Genomic DNA, 19337 nt, shown 5'->3' with positions numbered 1-19337 from the left:
TCATCTCTAGGAGACACAATCTCACAGCAAACTTTCTTTCCCCTTCTTCCAAGCTATGCCCAGAGCCTTCTGTGTGGCGGTCCTGCTGTGTTGGCTGGGGCTGGGCATCCCGGGATCAGTTGTGCTCTGCATTCCGATCAGTTGTGGGTTTTGGTGATGATGTCCATCTTTGAAAACGAAGTTTCCTTGATGATGGATGAAAGCTACACTTCTCAGGATGGGCCCACCATGTGATGTGCATGTTTAAACAGGAAATTATTTTTACCTTTACCTAGAAATGGATTTAACCTGACTTTTCCCTCACAGGATATTACTGAATATTATTTAATTATAGGAGCAAGTATAAATCATGTCTCAAGTACATGAACGCAGAATGATTTTAATTTCTTGAATGTGGGGTAAGAAAACAGTACCAGGGTGGTGGTACTTACATGGTAAGAATTAAGCCATAATATAAATAAAGGGAAAAGCAAATTCCTACTCATGGAATATTTGTGGAAGCCAAGTTCTCTATAAAGGATTCACTCAATTGTTCTGTTCATTTGTAATTTAATCTTGAATGACTGTATCCAAACTGAGCTTCCACTGGTCTAATTATCACTAAACCTGGGAAATGTAACAAGTGAACATCTCTTTCAATCTGTCAGATTTATATTTTATTTGGTTTTTAAACAGCAAAATCTGTCTCTTAGAGTCATGGAGGAAGGAAGCTAGGCTCCTACTGCCATTGCATTAAGTGATATAAAAGTTGATCCTTTGAGTGATGTGGACCATAAATTAAAGTCACATACTCCTTTTCTATGCAGCTTATGAGTGCTGTGAGTCAACAAGAAGCTTAGCTACAAAGACAAGCATGATTAATAAAAGGAGAGCACAAAACTCTGATTGCTCCCATGTTGGTGCATCATCCTGGATAGCTCATTAGGGTCCTCAGAAGAATACAAAGAGTCTTTTCAATAAAACTTCCTTGTTCCAAGAGTGAATTCATAACCTCTTGCCTATGCTGGATAAGAGTGCTTTCTCTATGGAGTTTGAAAGAAACAACCTGCAATCACTTGTGTGAAGATGTTGCTAAACATATTGTAATCCCAAAGACATCTTCATTCAATGCAACAGGGACAACTATAGAAGAAACAGGGTTTCCCAAGGGTATCATTTCTATTTAATGTGTTAGCACCTTTGTAACATATTGACACAGGATACTGTGGGGATAGTCTGGAGAGATTTCCCCCATTTACAATATAAAGAAATAAAATCTAAAGAAAGAGAAGCCTTGAGACAAAATAATGAGAAAAGAGAGAAAGAAAGAAACCAGAAAAAAGATAAGAGAAAAAGACAAAATGAGTCACATGTGTCTAAGAAGCAGCCTCCTAACTAAGCAATAACTGACTTTGCTCACATTGAAGGGGGGAAGTCACCAGGAGGATTTGGGTTATGGAACATGGATGTGTGAATACATGAGGCAGAACATCTCTCCATGCCTTATGTGAATGGCTACATTCAGTGACGTGAAGTGTATTCATTTGTGTTTTGGGTAAGCTGTTTAAGTGTGAAAACAAAAAGTTTTGAGGTTAGGTCCACCTGGCAGAAAACAGCATGTCTAAAAGAACATGAGCAAAGAAAGCTTTCCCGAAAGTTTAATACTGTGCTCAATTTACAGTAACTTGGATAGTCATTATTAGAGAGATGTACTGGAGGATTGTAAGGAAAGACTGGAGACTTGGTGGTTACCAGCTGAGATTTCCCCAGAGATCTTCAAGCTAAAGTGAAAGTCTCAAAGTCGTAGAATTTAAATGGAGACTGGTGTAGCTTCCCAGTATAAAACACTATGCCAATCCATTCTTGTTTTTTTTTTTTTTTTTTTTTTTTTTTTTTTTTTTTTTTTTTTTTTTTTTTTTGCTGAAGCTACAGAAAAACATAGTGAATGAGAGGGAGGGACATGTGGTGAAGATGAGAAATGCAGACACACATTTCAAAACTGTCTTTTAATTGAAAACACCTAACAGATACTATTGTTAATAATAATTCTGTAAGTTACTTAGTTGTGCTTATTTTCTGATGAACTTCAAGTTCGTTTAACAGAAGAAAAAGTGTAGCTTGGCCAATAGTCTACTGCTGGGACTCACTTCCCTGACTGCCTTCAGAAGAGACACTTTCTCAGACAATGGCGGTTGATCTCAGCAACTGTCATACCACTGGCTAATTGTTATCGCTTACCTAACAACATTCTTACCAACGCAGCACATACCTACTCTCAAAGCAATGACAGAGTGAAATAGTCATACATTATTTTGTAACATAAACTGTATCATAATTAGTACAAAAGGATCAATGAAGATGCTCAATTTAACTGTTTCCAGGTAAAAATTGTCACTTTTATATTAAGAAAAAATGAATTAATCTTTAAATTAGAACTCTACCTGAATGTAGGGCACATGGGCTGCCACAGGGAAAATTGGCATGGAACAGGTAATGTTGAACATGTTTAAACACAAGAAGTCTCAACAACCAAGATTAAAGTCTCATCCTGAGACCAGCAAGAGAAAGGCTACCTCCATCCCTGCTTCTGTGCTGGTCTCTGAGTCCATAACCAAGTGACCTCCAACCAGGTGGTCACTGAAGGTCAGTCTGGTAACCTACCACCTGGAATGCCTCTCCATGCTAATGAGGCATCTAAGTAGCCTTAGCCTCCAGCCATTGACCTTCCGTCTCACAGACATCCTCACACCCTTCATTGAAAACTATATAACTGTTGGTTCACCCCAACTGAGGCATATGCATTCAAACCCACCCCTAAAAAGAAATACAGATTGAATTATCTCAGAGAGCTGCTTGGTTAAATAGCATTGGAGACAGCCTTTGCCTAAAAGAGCCATAACCCTAAGATCCTCGAAGGAGCCCCATTCCCACTGTCTGCACAGGCTTGCATTCTCTTCAAACCAGACTCCAGAGGCATCTGGACACCCCAAGAGGATAGGAAGAATGCAGCACCACATCTGGGAACATTGGAGTAATAAAGTAAACATAATATGGATGAACCTATATACGGTTGTAGTTACAAACACAAATATGTACATATAGAAACATATAGAAAAATACATATATACTAGATATCAATAGAGTATTTGACAATTACAGACAAATAAATTATATATTATTCACTAATTCATTTATCTACATATACAGTTATGTATAATATATGGGTATATACATCTTTTTTTTTCTTTTTTTTTTTTTATTAACTTGAGTATTTCTTATATACATTTCGAGTGTTATTCCCTTTCCCGGTTTCCGGGCAAACATCCCCCTCCCCCCTCCCCTTCCTTATGGGTGTTCCCCTCCCAACCTTCCCACCATTGCCGCCCTCCCCCCATAGACTAGTTCACTGGGGGTTCAGTCTTAGCAGGACCCAGGGCTTCCCCTTCCACTGGTGCTCTTACTAGGATATTCATTGCTACCTATGGGGTCAGAGTCCAGGGTCAGTCCATGTATAGTCTTTAGGTAGTGGCTTAGTCCCTGGAAGCTCTGGTTGCTTGGCATTGTTGTACTTTTGGGGTCTCGAGCCCCTTCAAGCTCTTCCAGTTCTTTCTCTGATTCCTTCAATAGGGGACCTATTCTCAGTTCAGTGGTTTGCTGCTGGCATTCGCCTCTGTATTTGCTGTATTCTGGCTGTGTCTCTCAGGAGCGATCTACATCCGGCTCCTGTCGGTCTGCACTTCTTTGCTTCATCCATCTAGTCTAATTGGGTGGCTGTATATGTATGGGCCAAATGTGGGACAGGCTCTGAATGGGTGTTCCTTCAGTCTCTGTTTTAATCTTTGCCTCTCCCTTCCCTGCCAAGGGTATTCTTTTTCCTCACTTAAAGAAGGAGTGAAGCATTCACATTTTGATCATCCGTCTTGAGTTTCGTTTGTTCTAGGGATCTAGGGTAATTCAAGCATTTGGGCTAATAGCCACTTATCAATGAGTGCATACCATGTATGTCTTTCTGTGATTGGGTTAGTTCACTCAGGATGATATTTTCCAGTTCCAACCATTTGCCTACGAATTTCATAAACTCGTTGTTTTTGATAGCTGAGTAGTATTCCATTGTGTAGATGTACCACATTTTCTGTATCCATTCCTCTGTTGAAGGGCATCTGGGTTCTTTCCATTTTCTGGCTATTATAAATAAGGCTGCGATGAACATAGTGGAGCACGTGTCTCTTTTATATGTTGAGGCATCTTTTGGGTATATGCCCAAGAGAGGTATAGCTGGATCCTCAGGCAGTTCAATGTCCAATTTTCTGAGGAACCTCCAGACTGATTTCCAGAATGGTTTTACCAGTCTGCAATCCCACCAACAATGGAGGAGTGTTCCTCTTTCTCCACAACCTCGCCAGCATCTGCTGTCACCTGAGTTTTTGATCTTAGCCAATCGCACTGGTGTGAGGTGAAATCTCAGGGTTGTTTTGATTTGCATTTCCCTTATGACTAAAGATGTTGAACATTTCTTTAGGTGTTTCTCAGCCATTCGGCATTCCTCAGCTGTGAATTCTTTGTTTAGCTCTGAACCCCATTTTTTAATAGGGTTATATGTTTCCCTGCGGTCTAACTTCTTGAGTTCTTTGTATATTTTGGATATAAGGCCTCTATCTGTTGTAGGGTTGGTAAAGATCTTTTCCCAATCTGTTGGTTGCCGTTTTGTCCTAACCACAGTGTCCTTTGCCTTACAGAAGCTTTGCAGTTTTATGAGATCCCATTTGTCGATTCTTGATCTTAGAGCATAAGCCATTGGTGTTTTGTTCAGGAAATTTTTTCCAGTGCCCATGTGTTCCAGATGCTTCCCTAGTTTTTCTTCTATTAGTTTGAGTGTGTCTGGTTTGATGTGGAGGTCCTTGATCCACTTCGACTTAAGCTTTGTACAGGGTGATAAGCATGGATCGATCTGCATTCTTCTACATGTTGCCCTCCAGTTGAACCAGCACCATTTGCTGAAAATGCTATCTTTTTTCCATTGGATGGTTTTGGCTCCTTTGTCAAAAATCAAGTGACCATAGGTGTGTGGGTTCATTTCTGGGTCTTCAATTCTATTCCATTGGTCTATCTGTCTGTCTCTGTACCAATACCATGCAGTTTTTATCACTATTGCTCTGTAATACTGCTTGAGTTCAGGGATAGTGATTCCCCCTGAAGTCCTTTTATTGTTGAGGATAGCTTTAGCTATCCTGGGTTTTTTGTTATTCCAGATGAATTTGCAAATTGTTCTGTCTAACTCTTTGAAGAATTGGATTGGTATTTTGATGGGGATTGCATTGAATCTGTAGATTGCTTTTGGTAAAATGGCCATTTTTACTATATTAATCCTGCCAATCCATGAGCATGGGAGATCTTTCCATCTTCTGAGGTCTTCTTCAATTTCGTTCTTCAGTGACTTGAAGTTCTTATTGTACAGATCTTTTACTTGCTTGGTTAAAGTCACACCGAGGTACTTTATATTATTTGGGTCTATTATGAAGGGTGTCGTTTCCCTAATTTCTTTCTCGGCTTGTTTCTCTTTTGTATAGAGGAAGGCAACTGATTTATTTGAGTTAATTTTATACCCAGCCACTTTGCTGAAGTTGTTTATCAGCTTTAGTAGTTCTCTGATGGAACTTTTGGGATCACTTAAATATACTATCATATCATCTGCAAATAGTGATATTTTGACCTCTTCTTTTCCGATCTGTATCCCTTTGATCTCCTTTTGTTGTCTGATTGCTCTGGCTAGAACTTCAAGAACTATATTGAATAAGTAGGGAGAGAGTGGGCAGCCTTGTCTAGTCCCTGATTTTAGTGGGATTGCTTCAAGTTTCTCTCCATTTAGTTTAATGTTAGCAACTGGTTTGCTGTATATGGCTTTTACTATGTTTAGGTATGGGCCTTGAATTCCTATTCTTTCCAGGACTTTTATCATGAAGGGGTGTTGAATTTTGTCAAATGCTTTCTCAGCATCTAATGAAATGATCATGTGGTTCTGTTCTTTCAGTTTGTTTATATAATGGATCACGTTGATGGTTTTCCGTATATTAAACCATCCCTGCATGCCTGGGATGAAGCCTACTTGATCATGGTGGATGATTGTTTTGATGTGCTCTTGAATTCGGTTTGCCAGAATTTTATTGAGTATTTTTGCGTCGATATTCATAAGGGAAATTGGTCTGAAGTTCTCTTTCTTTGTTGTGTCTTTGTGTGGTTTAGGTATAAGAGTAATTGTAGATTCGTAGAAGGAATTCGGTAGGGCTCCATCTGTTTCAATTTTGTGGAATAGTTTGGATAATATTGGTATGAGGTCTTCTATGAAGGTTTGATAGAATTCTGCACTAAACCCATCTGGACCTGGGCTCTTTTTGGTTGGGAGACCTTTAATGACTGCTTCTATTTCCTTAGGAGTTATGGGGTTGTTTAACTGGTTTATCTGTTCCTGATTTAACTTTGATACCTGGTATCTGTCTAGGAAATAGTCCATTTCCTGAAGATTTTCAAATTTTGTTGAATATAGGTTTTTATAGTAAGATCTGATGATTTTTTGAATTTCCTCTGAATCTGTAGTTATGTCTCCCTTTTCATTTCTGATTTTGTTAATTTGGATGCACTCTCTGTGTCCTCTCGTTAGTCTGGCTAAGGGTTTATCTATCTTGTTGATTTTCTCAAAGAACCAACTTTTGGTCCTGTTGATTCTTTCTATGGTCCTTTTTGTTTCTACTTGGTTGATTTCAGCTCTGAGTTTGATTATTTCCTGCCTTCTACTCCTCCTGGGTGTATTTGCTTCTTTTTGTTCTAGAGCGTTTAGGTGTGCTGTAAAGCTGCTGACATATGCTCTTTCCTGTTTCTTTCTGCAGGCACTCAGCGCTATGAGTTTTCCTCTTAGCACAGCTTTCATTGTGTCCCATAAGTTTGAGTATGTTGTATCTTCATTTTCATTAAATTCTAAGAAGTTTTTAATTTCTTTCTTTATTTCTTCTTTGACCAGGTTATCATTGAGTAGAGCATTGTTCAATTTCCACGTATATGTGGGCATTCTTCCCTTATTGTTATTGAAGACCAGTTTTAGGCCGTGGTGGTCCGATAGCACGCATGGGATTATTTCTATCTTTCTGTACCTGTTGAGGCCCGTTTTTTGACCAATTATATGGTCAATTTTGGAGAAAGTACCATGAGGAGCTGAGAAGAAGGTATATCCTTTTGCTTTAGGATAGAATGTTCTATAAATATCCGTTAAGTCCATTTGGCTCATGACTTCTCTTAGTCTGTCGACATCACTGTTTAATTTCTGTTTCCATGATCTGTCCATTGATGAGAGTGGGGTGTTGAAATCTCCCACTATTATTGTGTGAGGTGCAATGTGTGTTTTGAGCTTTAGTAAGGTTTCTTTTACGTATGTAGGTGCCCTTGTATTTGGGGCATAGATATTTAGGATTGAGAGTTCATCTTGGTGGATTTTTCCTTTGATGAATATGAAGTGTCCTTCCTTATCTTTTTTGATGACTTTTAGTTGGAAATTGATTTTATTTGATATTAGAATGGCTACTCCAGCTTGCTTCTTCTGACCATTTGCTTGGAAAGTTGTTTTCCAGCCTTTCACTCTGAGGTAGTGTCTGTCTTTGTCTCTGAGGTGTGTTTCCTGTAGGCAGCAGAATGCAGGGTCCTCGTTGCGTATCCAGTTTGTTAATCTATGTCTTTTTATTGGGGAGTTGAGGCCATTGATATTGAGAGATATTAAGGAATAGTGATTATTGTTTCCCTTTATATTCATATTTGGATGTGAGGTTATGTTTGTGTGCTTTCATTCTCTTTGTTTTGTTGCCAAGACGATTAGTTTCTTGCTTCTTCTAGGGTATAGCTTGCCTCCTTATGTTGGGCTTTACCATTTATTATCCTTTGTAGTGCTGGATTTGTAGAAAGATATTGTGTAAATTTGGTTTTGTCATGGAATATCTTGGTTTCTCCATCAATGTTAATTGAGAGTTTTGCTGGATACAGTAACCTGGGCTGGCATTTGTGTTCTCTTAGGGTCTGTATGACATCAGTCCAGGATCTTCTGGCCTTCATAGTTTCTGGCGAGAAGTCTGGTGTGATTCTGATAGGTCTCCCTTTATATGTTACTTGACCTTTTTCCCTTACTGCTTTTAATATTCTTTCTTTATTTTGTGCGTTTGGTGTTTTGACAATTATGTGACGGGAGGTGTTTCTTTTCTGGTCCAATCTATTTGGAGTTCTGTAGGCTTCTTGTATGCCTATGGGTATCTCTTTTTTTAGGTTAGGGAAGTTTTCTTCTATGATTTTGTTGAAGATATTTACTGGTCCTTTGAGCTGGGAGTCTTCACTCTCTTCTATACCTATTATCCTTAGGTTTGATCTTCTCATTGAGTCCTGGATTTCCTGTATGTTTTGGACCAGTAGCTTTTTCCGCTTTACATTATCTTTGACAGTTGAGTCAATGATTTCTATGGAATCTTCCGCTCCTGAGATTCTCTCTTCCATCTCTTGTATTCTGTTGGTGAAGCTTGTATCTACAGCTCCTTGTCTCTTCTTTTGGTTTTCTATATCCAGGGTTGTTTCCATGTGTTCTTTCTTGATTGCTTCTATTTCCATTTTTAATTCCTTCATCTGTTTGATTGTGTTTTCCTGGAATTCTTTCAGGGATTTTTGCCATTCCTCTCTGTAGGCCTCTACTTGTTTATTAATGATTTCCTGTGTTTCCCTAAGTGTGTTCATGTCTTTCTTGAAGTCCTCCAGCATCATGATCAAATATGATTTTGAAACTAGATCTTGCTTTTCTGGTGTGTTTGGATATTCCATGTTTGTTTTGGCGGGAGAATTGGGCTCCGATGATGGCATGCAGTCTTGGTTTCTGTTGCTTGGGTTCCTGCGCTTGCCTCTCGCCATCAGATTATCTCTAGTGTTACTTTGTTCTGCTATTTCTGACAGTGGCTAGACTGACCTATAAGCCTGTGTGTCAGGAGTGCTGTAGACCTGTTTTCCTCTCTTTCAGTCAGTTATGGGGACAGTGTGTTCTGCTTTCCGGCGTGTAGTTTTTCCTCTCTACAGGTCTTCAGCTGTTCTTGTGGGCCTGTGTCTTGAGTTCACCAGGCAGCTTTCTTGCAGCAGAAAATTTGGTCTTACCTGTGGTCCCGAGGCTCAGGTTCGCTCGTGGGGTGCTGCCCAGGGGCTCTCTGCAGCGGCAGCAACCAGGAAGACCTGTGCCACCCCTTCCGGTAGCTTCAGTGCACCAGGGTTCCAGATGGTCTTTGGCTTTTTCCTCTGGCGTCCGAGATGTGTGTGCAGGGAGCAGTCTCTTCTGGTTTCCCAGGCTTGTCCGCCTCTCTGAAGGTTTAGCTCTCCCTCCCACGGGATTTGGGTGCAGAGAACTGTTTATCCGGTCTGTTTCTTTCAGGTTCCCGCGGCGGTGTCTCAGGCGCAGAAGTCCTGCCGCTTTGGGCCCTCCCCCACGGGAGCCCAGAGGCCTTATACAGTTTCCTCTTGGGCCAGGGATGTGGGCAGGGGTGAGCAGTGTTGGTGGTCTCTTCCGCTCTGCAGCCTCAGGAGTGCCCACCTGACCAGGCGGTTGGGTCTCTCTCTCACCGGGTCTGGGAGCAGAGAGCTGCTGCGGGCCGGGATCCGCGGGTGTGGGGGGTATATACATCTTTAATGTATGCTTAAGTATGTGTGTTTTGTGTTGTATGTTGTACTTAATATAATTTCAGTTTGTACTTTTTAATGTGAACTTTAAATTACTGAATATTCTGCTTTAGCTCTATATTTTAGAGGCTTTTTAAAATGAGGATAGCCGGCAACATAAGGAGAATGAACATCAGCAAATATTAGCTATTTCTATTACAAAATAAATACCTACATAGTTCATAAAATTTGTATTTGTTGTTACATGGTCCACATGTTTGTGGGAGTATTGCTGAGAAAACCTCCTGTGACTAATACCTCTATCAGGGAGCTGATGACTTTGTAATGTCTTGTTTGTCTATGAGACTGTCAGCTCTGTGATCCTCCCTCAGTTCCCAAGTGCTGCCATGACAAGTGTGCCTGCCATGTCCAGTGAGGCTTGTGAATTTGAAAGCATACATTTTGAGGCTGGAGTGGTGGCTGAGCAGTTAAGAGCATTTCCTGCTCTTCCAGAGGGTCTGGGATTGGTTGGCTGCATCTGCTTGGCAGTTCTAAACCTCCATTCAAGGAATCCCAACATCTTCTCTGGCCTCCAAGGCACTGAGTGCACGTGGGGCACATGAACACATGTAGGGGAAGCATTCACTTACCTTTCTAAAGGCTTATTCTCTTAAAGGAATAACAGATTTGAGAGAATACAAATAAGTGTACCTGGAACGTTTTCATAGTTTGGTGGCCAAAACATTACATTATGGACAATAAATTACTTTATAGACATCTGAAAGAGAAACACTCTGACTCAAAAAAAGGTAAATTTCTCACTGACCCTAAAATTACACTTAAGGAGGTATTAAGAATAAGGAAAGCTGCTAGAGATGACCATATGAGCTAGATAAATGAGGGGTCTGAGCAGCGAAGCAAGGAGAGAGGAGCTATTAGTTGCTCTAACAAGCTGCACTATATCTCCGTTCATAGACTTGTAGAGTAGACATGATCCAGGGCCAGATAAGTAAGATCTCCAGAACAGAAGGACAGACATAAATCCAGAGTCACTTTGGGTAAACAAGGAACAATCCTAACCCTTGAAACATTCAAAGCGACTCAGAATACACAAATGCTCTTACATGAATGGCTATCTCAAGGTCTACTTGTCTAAAATTAGTTTTAGTGTCAGAAAAATATTTTAATTGCCTAATGCTCAATTATTTTTGGATGTGTTCATATTTGGGGTGATTTTCTATCTACTCATAAAATTTTAAAAACTATTAAAACCCAACTGATGAGAATGACAAAAATGTCTCTCTGAAACTTGGAGCACAAATACTTTGAACGTGACTTTTTATTAATAATATATTCACATATACGAAACATTCTAACACGCAAGGCCCTCTAAGTAAAAGAGATTTCCAGGAGGTTTCTCATTTAGAGACAGCATTGTTAACAATGTTGACATTTAAGTGGCCATAGCTAGAGCTATGCAAAGAACATTTCAGTCCAGTAAATGTGAAATCTGTACTTCTTGTGTTCAGCTTAACAAGATCTATGTGTGATGGTTGACAGTGTGAAGACTGAAACAACCTTTGTAAGTGGAAAGCTTACCTAATTCTTTAAATCAAAGTATGATAGAAATACGGTAGGGATAAAGGCATGCAGACTCTACTCCAGTGCTAGCAACACAAGCCCATATTCCCTCAGTTAACACAATATTTTTACATCTAAGTTAACATACTTCATTCACTCTCCAAAAATGAAAAGCAAATTCCCCTTTTCTTTCTGACATCCTTTCATACCAGTTGATGTGCTGACAAGCACAATTAGCTTTTGCTTTCTTCCAGTGTCTCCCTGCACAGGCTTCCACCCAGGATAGCAGTTATACGGTTTAGATTACAGCTACATACAACTGCTGATACCCACCTGAGAACTTTGTCTCTTTAAACCTCATTCAACTCTCAGAATCAGTGATCAGCTGATTTCCCACGACTTACTAAATTGGTGCCTCCCTTGCAAAAACACTTCCCTGTCACTGCACAACCTAAAGTGAGGACAGCGGGCAGTTGACACCCCACTTCTTTTCAGCATCAATGCCTGACTATACGTGTCTATCTTCCTCTGAAAACAGCTGGTCATTCCCGGTTTCCTCTCCATAGGGCACAGCTCTCTTCTTTCTCTTTCTCTTTGTCCTCTAATCTCTCTGAGTATCAGGTTCCAATTCATTCTTGCTAATTTTCCATTTTACTTCATACCCAAACCTTGTCAGAGAAGTAAGCGTGCAACTGAGAATATCTCCCCCCAGGGATGTCACATACAGGATTAGTCACTATTATCAACCTGACTATTCAAGTTACTCAAAGCCAGTTTACATTATTTTTAAAAAGTAAAGAAAAAAATAGAGTTGAAAGCCAGTTGTCCACAGTGCCTACACAGCTGAGAGCAGAGGTAAGACCGACTCTTCTGCTCTGAGCAACCTGCCCGGTGGCCTCAGGACACACAAAGGTAGGAGCTGTCTGGGGTAGGACACTTCCGGTTTCTGACTGCACCCAGAATTAAACCAGTCCCAAAGTTATCTTTACCCAAATCCCTTGGGACAGAGAGTTGGAATCTCAGAAGTGCGAGCAAACCTGAGAGTTCAGGAAAGATCACCACTTCTGCACATTTCCTGACCCAAGAGGAACCTGCCCTGTGCCCTCTGGATACAGGAACCTAGGAGCAGTCAGGGGCAGGAATTTTCCTGTTTCTGCCTGCACCTGGAGCTGAACCAGTCCCACAGCTCTCTGTACCCAAATCCCATGTGGGAGAGAGCTGGACTCTGAGAAGTACGAACAATACTGAGAGCTCAGAGGAGATAAATATTTCTGCTTATACTCCTGACCCAAGACGAAGCCACCTAGTGCCCACTCTGCCCTCTGGGCACAGAAACCTACCAGTAGTCAGGGGCAGGACACTTCCGATTTCTGCCTGTACCCAGAGCTAAAAGCCAGTCACCAGGAGCACTGACACACCTGAAAGCCCAGGTAAGATCAAATTTTCTGCTCCAAGCTACCAGCCTGGAGACTTTAGGACACAGAAACCTAGGAATAATATGGGTCAGGATCCCTTCTGCTTTCTGCATACACCAGGCATACCCCCGGTCCCACAGGGCTCTGTTCCCAGATCCTGCTGAAAGAAAACAGATCTACAGCAGTGCTGACACACAGCCCTACAGGAGGGTCAAGCCACTGTCAGAAACAGAAAAACAAGTTAAGATCTGAGACAACCTGATGGCCAGAGGCAAGCACAGGAACCAAAGCAACAGAAACCAAGACTAGGTGGTATCATCAGAGCCCATTTGTCCAACCAAAGCAAATACTGGATATGCAATCACACTGGAAAAGCAAGATTTGAATTTAAATTCACATCTCATAATGATAATAGAGGACTTTAAGAAGGACATAAATAAATTCCATCATGAAATACAGGACAACACAGGTAAACAAGTAGAAGCACTTAAAGAGGAAACACAAAAATCCCTTAAAGAATTACAGGAAAACACAACCAAACAGATGAAGGTATCAAACAAAACTATTCTTTAAAATTGGAAATAGAAACAAAAAAGAAATCACAAAGGGAGACAATCTTGAAGATAGAAAACCTAGGAAAGAGATCAGGAGTCATAGATGAAAGCATCACCAACACAATTCAAGAGATAGAAGAGAGAATCTCACGGGCAGAAGATACCATAGAAAACATTGACACAGTCATCAAATATAATGTAAGACACAAGTGTAAACATCTAATGAAAACAGGAAATCCAGGACACAATGAGAGATATAACCTAACAAAAATAAGTATAGAAGAGAGTGGAGACCTAACTTCCAGGGTCAGTAAATATCTTCAACAAAATTATAGAAGAAAACTTCTCTAACCTAAAGAAAGAGATGCCCATAAACATACAATAAGCTATAGAACTCCAATTAGATTGGACTAGAAAAGAAATTCCTCCTGTCACATAATGGTCAAAACACCAAGCAAACAAAACATAGAAAGACTATTAAAAGTGGTAAGGGAAAAAAAAAAGGTCAAGTAACAGAAAAAGGCAAACGTATCAGAATTACATCACACTTCTCAACAGAACTATAAAGGTAAAATATGCTGGACAGATGTCATACAAGCCCTAAGAGAACACAAATGCCAGCCAAGGCTACTATATCCAGCAAAACTCTCAATTAACATAGATGGAGAAACCAAGATATTCCATGACAAAACTAAATTTACACAGTATCTTTCTACAAATTCAGCCCTACAAAGGATAACAGATGGAAAACTCCAACCAAAGGAGAGAAACTATACCCTAGGAAAAGCAAGAAAGGAATCTAATTTCAACTAGCCCAAAAGAAGATAATCACACAAACATAATTCCACCTCTAACAAAAAAAATAACAGGAAACAACTATCATTGGTCCCTAATATCTCTAAATATCAAGGGACTTAATTCCCCAATAAAAAAAACTAACAGAGTGGATTCATAGAGAGGACATAGCATTTTGCTGCATACAGAAGACAAACCTCTGTGACAAAATACCTCAGGTAAAAGGCTGGAAAATAATTTTCCAAGCAAATGCTCCCAAAAACAAGTGGGAGTAGCCATTCTAATATCAAATAAATCAACTTTCCACTGAAAGTTATCAAAAAAAGATAAGGAAGGACCCTTCATACTCATGAAAGGAAAAATTCTTCCAAGATGAACTCTCAGTTATGAACATCTATGCCCATATTCATAAAGAGGGCACCCATATTCATAAAAAGAAGCCTTACTAAAGTTCAAAGCATACATTGCATCATACACAACAAAAGTAGGAAACTTTAACACCCCACTCTCATCAATGGACAGAACATGGAAACAGAAAGTTAACAGAGATATAGAGAAACTAACAGAAGTTATGAAACAAATGTATTTAACAAATATTTATGTAACATTTCATCCTAAAACAAAAGAATAATCCTTCTTCTCAGCACCTCATGGTACCTTCTCTAAAATTGACCATATAATCCGTCAAAAAACAGACCTCAACAGATACAAGAAAATTGAAACTATCCCATGCATCCTATCAGATCACAACGGATTAAGGCTGGTCTTCAATAATGACAGAAAGCCCACATATACATGGAAGTTGAACAATGCTCTATTCAATGACAACTTGGTCAATGAAGAAATAAAGAAAGAAATTAAAGACGTTTTAGAATTTAATGAAAATGAAGGCACAACATTATGCCCACACTTATGGGACACAAGGAAAGCAATGCTAAGAGTAAAAATCATAGCTCTGAGTGCCTCTAAAAAGAAACTGGAGAGAGCATACACTAGCAATTTGACAGCACACCTAAAAGCTCTAGAACAAAAAAGAAGACAGCAGGAAATAGTCAAAGTCAGAGCTGAATCAACCAAGTACAAACAAAAAGAACTATACAAAAAAAATCAACAAAACCAGGAGCTGCTTCTTTGAGGAAATCAACAAAATAGATAAGCCAGACTAACCAGAGGGCACAGAGAGTGTATCCAAATTAACAAAATCAAAGATGAAAAGGGAAACATAACAACAGAATCTGAGGAATTCCAAAAAGTCATCAGATCCTACTACGAAAGCCTATATTCAACAAAACTGGAAAATCTGGATAAAATGGACAATTTTCTAGACAGATACCAGGGTCAGATAAATCATCAAAACAGTCCATACCTCCTAAAAAAATAGAAGCAGTTACTAAAATTCTCCTAACCAAAAAAAAAAAAAAGCCCAGTACCAGATGTGTTGCACAATTCTTTAAGTATTTCATAGAAGACCAAATACCACAATATTGTCCAAACTATTCTACCAAATACAAACAGAAGTAGCACAGTAGCACTACCCAATTCCTTCTATGAAGCCAGAATTATGCTTACATCTAAATTACACAAAAATCCAACAAAAAAAGAGAACTTCAGAACAATCTCCCTTAAGAATATTGCAACAAAAATACTCAATAAAATTGTGGCAAACCAAAATCCAAGAACACATCAAAATGATCATCCTTCATGATCAAGTAGGTTTCATTCCAGGGACTCAGGGATGCTTCAATATACAGAAAGCCATCAACGTAATCCACTATGTAAACAGACTCAACGGGAAAAAATGATTATCTCATTAGATGCTGAGAAAGCATTTGACAAAATTCAATACCCCTTCTTGTTAAAAGGCTTGGAAAGATCATGATTTCAAGGCCCATACTTAACATAGTAAAAGCCATATACAGCAAAACAGTAGCCAACATCAAACTAAATGGAGAGAAACTTGAAGCAATCCCACTAAAATCAGGGACTAGACAAGGCTGCCCACTCTCTTTCTACCTATTTAATATAGTACTCAAAGTCCTGGCCTGAGCAATCAGACAACAAAAGATCGAAAAAGTCAAAATATCACTATTTGCAGATGATATGATAGTATACTTAAATGACCCCAAAAGTACCACCAGAGAACTACTTAGCCTGACAAACAACTTCAGCAAAGTGACTGGGTATAAAATTAACTAAAACAAATCAGTTGCATTCCTCTACTCAAGGACAAATAAACTGAGAAAGGAATTAGGAAAATGACACCCTTCATAATAGTCATAAGTAACATAAAATCCCTCTGTGTGATTCTAACCAAGGAAGTGAAAGATCTGTATGACAAGAACTTCATGTCTCTGACAAATGAAACTTAAAAATATCTCAGAAGATGGGAAGACCTCTCATGCTCATGGATTGGCAGGACTAATATAGTAAAAAGGGCCATTTTGCCAAAAGCAATCTACAGATTCGATGCAATCTCCATCAAAACTCCAACTCAATTCTTCAGAGAGTTATGAAGAGCAATTTGCAAATTCATTTGAAATAACAAAAAACCCACGATATTGAAAACTATCCTCAACAATAAAAGAACTTCTGGGGGAATCACCCTCACAAGCTCAAGCTGTATTACAGAGCAATAATGATAAAATATGTATGGTATTGGTTCAGAGGCAGGAAGGTCGATCAATAGAATAGAATTGAAGACCCAGAAATGAACCCATACCCCTATGGTAGCTTGGTCTTTGACAGAGGATCTAAAACTGTCCAGTAGAAAAAAGATATCATTTTCAACAAATGGTGCTGGTTCAACTGGAGGTCAGCACATAGAAGAATGAAGTTGACCCATTCTTATTGCCCTTGCACAATGCTTAAGTCCAGGTGAATCAAGGAACTCCACATCAAACCAGATGCATTCAAACTAATAGAAGAAAGAGTGGGGAAGAATCTCGAACACATGGACACTGGGGAAAAATTTTCCTGAAGTAAACACCAATGGCTTATACTCTAAGATCAAGAATCAAAAAATAGGACCTGATAAAACTACAAAGCATCTGTAAGGCAAAAGAAACTCTCATTTGACAAAATAGCAACCAACAGATTGGGAAAAGATCTTTACCAGTCCTATATCCAATATAGGACTAATATCCAAAATATACAAAGAACTCAAGAAGTTAGACTCCAGAGAGCCAAACAACCCTATTAAAAATGGGGTACAGATCTAAAGAATTCTCAGTGAGAAATACTGAATAACTGAGAAGTACCTAAAGAAATGTTTAATATCCTTAGTCATCAGGGAAATGCAAAACAAAACAACCCTGAGATTCCACTTCACACCAGTCAGGGTGACTAAGATCAAAAACTCAGGTGACAACAGATATAAGCTTGTACAACCATTCTGGAAATCAGCCTGGAGGTTCCTCAGAAAATTGGACATAGTATTACCTGAGGACCCAGCTATACCACTCCTGGGTATATACCCAAATGATGCTCCAACATATAACAAAGACACATGCTCTACTATGTTCACAGCAGCCTTATTTATAATAGCTAGAAGCTTGAAAGAACCCAGATGCCCTTCAACAGAGAAATGGATACAGAAAATTTGGTACATCTACACAATGGAATATTACTCAGCTATCAAAAGAGTGACTTCATGATTTTCATAGAACAATATCATCCTGAGTGAGACAACCCAATCACAAAATACCACACATGGTATGCACTTACTTACAAGTGGATATTAGCCAAAAAACTCAAATTACCCAAGATTCAATTCATAGACCACATGAAACTCAAGAAGAAGGATGACCAAAGTGCATATGCTTCAGTCCCTCTTAAAAGGGGGAACAAAAATATACATAGGAAAAGATATGGAGATAACATTTTGAGCAGAGACTGAAGGAATGGCCATTCTGAGACTGCCCTACCTACTGATCCAGTCTATATATATACAGCTCCCAAAACTAGACAATGTTGATGAAGTCAAGAAGTGCATGCTGACAGGAGCCTGACATTGCCATCTTCTGAGAGTCTCAGCCAGAACGTGACAAACACAGAGGTGAATACTAGCAGCAAACCATCAAACTGAGAATGGGGTCCCCATTGGAAGAGTTAGAGACAGGTTGAAGGAGCTGAAGGGGCTTGCGACCCCATAAGAACTACAATACCAACCAACCAGAGCCTCCAGGGACTAAACCACTACCCAAAGAGTACACATGGACAGACCCATGGCTCTCCCTGCATCTGTTGCAGAGGATGACCTTGTTGGGTGCTGATGGATGCAGGATGGTCCTGCCAAGGCTGGACCCCCTGTGTAGGGGAATGTCAGGCTGGGGAATTGGGAACAGGGTTGTTGGGGAGGAGGAACACCCTTATAGAAGAAGTGGGAGGAGAATGGGATAGGAGGCTTATGGTTAGAAAACTGGGAAAGGGAATAAGATTTGAATATCCTTAATAAAAAGTATCCTTAATAAAAGTTAAATTCAGGAAATTTGCTAATTAACTAGTTTACCTGTCATAGCATGATTATTACTGATTAAAGAAATCTCATAGAAAATTTCTTATATAATTTCCAGATGTCAGGATGTAATGGAAGCTGTGGCAGGAGGATCACCTGAGTTTAAAATCAACCTGGCCTATATAATGAATAGACGGTCAGCCAGTGTTTTAGAAAAACACACCATGTCAAAAATCCTTTTAAGTTGTAATATTAATAATCAATACAAATATACTTGTTTTGAAAAGAATTTAAATATTGACATTATGTTTTAAAAACAAATCATAATTTTTGATGACCAATTATTTTGTGATTTGATTAAGTTTCAGAGCTAAGCAAATATTTAACAACTTTTTTTGTTGTTTATGTGTGTGTGTGTATGTGTACCTTGTGTGTTTGCTTGTACATGTGTAGTGTTTATGTGTGAGTGTATGTATGTGTGTGCATGTATGTGTATGTGTGTGTGTTCATGCTTTTATTAATGTTTAGAATTTCATACAGTATATTTTTGTTACATTCACCCCTGTAATTCTCCTAATTCTTTCTAGATCCACCTTCAAATTCCTTCATGCCCCCCACTCCATGCCTTTTTTTGTAAAAAGAATGACTCACTGACTCCAATTTGTGCTGCCCATACACTAATGAGTACACAGCCATCCACTAGGGTGTGGTTGGTCTACCGTAGTGTACAGCCTGACAGAGTCTGACTCTCCCTCCTCCAGAAGCCATCAATAGCCAATAGCCACTCAGCATGGACCAGAACTTTACCCTTTTCCACGAGTGCATTTTGGTCTGACCTAAGCTTGTATAGTGTCACAACTGTGAGTTTTTAGGTGTAATTGTCTTCTTGTGTCTTGGAAA

Source organism: Rattus norvegicus, chromosome 2 (genome assembly GCF_021556685.1).
Source record: "Rattus norvegicus strain SHRSP/BbbUtx chromosome 2, alternate assembly SHRSP_T2T, whole genome shotgun sequence".
NCBI lineage: Eukaryota > Metazoa > Chordata > Mammalia > Rodentia > Muridae > Rattus > Rattus norvegicus.
Note: the sequence above shows the minus strand (reverse complement) of the source record.